This window comes from Poecilia reticulata, chromosome 2, assembly GCF_904066995.2.
Source record: "Poecilia reticulata chromosome 2, P_reticulata-male-v2, whole genome shotgun sequence".
In the NCBI taxonomy this organism is placed as follows: domain Eukaryota; kingdom Metazoa; phylum Chordata; class Actinopteri; order Cyprinodontiformes; family Poeciliidae; genus Poecilia; species Poecilia reticulata.
The window spans coordinates 31,114,823-31,117,696 of NC_088831.1; the positions used below are offsets into that span (position 1 = coordinate 31,114,823).

General features: G+C 38.1%; 1 long non-coding RNA gene across 1 annotated transcript; it reads left to right on the forward strand.

Annotated features, from left to right (window-relative positions):
- Window positions 1-1,178: 1,178 nt before the first annotated feature.
- LOC145554202 (uncharacterized) lies at window positions 1,179-2,486 on the forward strand. Its single transcript, XR_014090234.1, has 2 exons — window positions 1,179-1,536; window positions 2,239-2,486. It is a non-coding gene; the product is annotated as an uncharacterized LOC145554202 (long non-coding RNA).
- The last annotated feature ends 388 nt before the right edge of the window (window positions 2,487-2,874 follow it).

A 2,874-nucleotide genomic window follows, 5' to 3' on the forward strand; every position in this document is an offset into this window, starting at 1 on the left:
GAGGAATTTACATGGCAGCTATTAGTTGTGCACATCAGAAATATGTCATCTAATGAAGAAATATGTCATCTACAAGAAGAAAGTGGTTATGGAAAGCCATGAAAAGACTGCATAAAACGTAAGCATGTGATTAGATGTGACCAAAATTGAATGTTTTGGATATCAAAAATGCTGCATGTGACCAAAGAGTAAAATCCCAAACACCCCATCCCCACAGTGGAACATGGTGGTGACAGCGTCATGCTGTGGATGCTTTTCACTGTACCTGACTAAAACTGAAGCATATTCTTGTATTAAAATGAACAAGTCAAAGTACTTACTTGAATTGGTTTGAGAGTCTGTGGCAAGATCTGAAAAATCAGATGCTCTCTGTCCAATGTGCAAAACTGCTAAATAAATGGCTTGCCAAAATCTTTGTTGCTGGATTTGCACTAAAAGGTGATTTTACAAAGTAATAATTTGGGGAGGCTGAATACATAAGTGAAGGTTTTTATATTTGTATTTGTAAAACATTTGGACATCATATATTACACTACCTCTACTACACAGCTGTGCTCCACTTTGTGTTTGTTTATCACATACAAATCAAGTGAAATACACTGACATGTATTGTTGTAACATGAGAAAATATGTAGAAGTTCAAGAAGCATCAATACTTCTTAACTGCAACTTATAGTTGTTGGCTATATTTTACATCCACACGTTAAAATCCTATTTTGCATTTGTAAATAAATTCATCCACTACCACTGTAGAAAAATATGTCAAACTGGTCACTTTGTGATGTCATAACATTTCTTTGTTGTTGTTTGTAGTTGTCTGCCTCATGCTCCACATTCCAGGAATTATAAGGATATTATAAAAATAATAATTAAACATACAATCCCCCCCCCCCAAAAAAAAATAAATAAATAAATCAGTTATTTTTATCTCAGTTTTTCTGACTCATCCGTGTAAGAAGTGAGATCGAAAAGCACCCAAATAAATAACAGGCTTCTGAAACATGCCTGGGTAAAAAGAGGGACTTAGTCCTGGATTTAGCACTCATCTGTAAAAAAAAAAAAAAAAAAGAAAAAAAAAACTTCTCACCAAAGTGCAGCTCACTGCGCGGCTGCGTGAAATTACCCTAAAAAAAAAAAAAAAAAAGAAAAAGAAAGAAAAAAAAGAAAGCACCCCCCCCCCCCTCCTTTCCTCCTCTTCTCTCCTCTCAGTCTGTGTGGTGCGCGCTCCTGAAGTCGCGTTCACGTTTGGCAGCTCCACGTCGACATTCTTCCAGCTGCATATAGTGAACTGCTCAGCACAGCACTGGGGGAAGGAAAGGTAAAAGCGGAGGTACTCACCTTAGGATCAGAGCGCTGCAAGTCCACACTCGGACATTTACCGCTCTGAAAAAGGGGGCTTTGCATGCAGTGAATCTGTAGCTATGGCCTGTAATGTCCTCAGCTCGTTTTCAGTTTTCTTAGCTTTTTTTTTTTATGAGCTGATCTAGACCACCTCGTGTTGGATTGCAGCTGGTTCCTGACGTCTACCTATTTCAGGTACAGTATTGCTTGCAGAACTAACAAATTTACTGCATCACATACTTTGGAAATCATTGCCATGATTTCTGGTTGAGACATTCTGCTGTTTGTTCTATGATATCATTTTTGCATAACTGAAGTTGCTGCCAGCTGATAAGTCTCCTAACTACACTCAAACTGAAACAACTTGATACTCTTGACCTTCTTCAGCCCATTTTTCTTCCTCTGTCTATATTGTTTGGGGAATAGCTCATTTTCAGTGGTTTTTCTTAAGTGTTGAAAGTTGGTGAAGCTCAACAGGTTGAGCTCCGGATACACAAGAATCTAACAATAATGAGAAAGACATAAGCAGGCTCTTAAAATTTGAATCATACATGCAGTGTAGAGATTGTGCAGATGTTACGTTTGCAACCACCCAGATGTTCAAGCCTGAGGCGCTTTATCAATGAGGGGCCTTGATGAAAACTGTGCAAACTAACTATGTTTAGATAACTTATTTCTGTAAAAAGATCAAACCTGTCTGCCATCACTGCATGTGTGTGTGTATGTGTCCATAGGGTAGCCACATTGCAGCTATGCTCCGCAGGCCCTGCTTCTCCAAGCCTTTCAGCTACATTTTACTCCATATGTCTTCACAAATTATACAGGACAGTCAACATGGCTGTTCAGCATTACTATGTTTTTTTTTTTTCTTGTTTTTTTTCTTTCTTTTACCTGCAGGTTGAAGGAGCACCTAGTAGCGAGGAGACTATGGTTCCACACAAGGACAAACCTGTGAGGTGGCACTGCTGTGGCTTTCCAAATAAAGTTCTGTGATACACTCAGACTCTAACTGCCTGCAGTCAGTGCATTACAGAACTTTGTTTTGGGAGCGAATGCATCTGCAAACATTTGGACATTTCACTTTCCAGTGTAACATAGCTTGTTTGTTTGTTTTATGTGTTGATTTATTAAAGTTTTCCCTAATGTTTTATGTCTTTTTTGTGTTCTGAGTCTTATTTTTTATGGAGTTGGGGTGGTGCTGTGCTGTCTTTTCATGTGTGTTTCATCATTTAAACTCTATAAGCTTATGTTAAAGAATTACTTAAAGGAGAGGGAAGGTACCATATGGAAATACTAATCACGCTGCTCAGGTGACCGAGGGGAGGTGAGGCAGAAAGGTAAACAGTTCTGCCACATGTTTCAGAATGTAATGATTCTGAACTCGGTCAAATAAATGCAGATTTATTGGGTTTGATTTGGACTTTATTTCCATAATCCAGTATTATACGTGTCAGTTTCCATTTATATTACCGATAATTGTGCCCAGAAATATTATCTATTTAAACTGAGTTAATCTTGAGTAAAATACCTTGA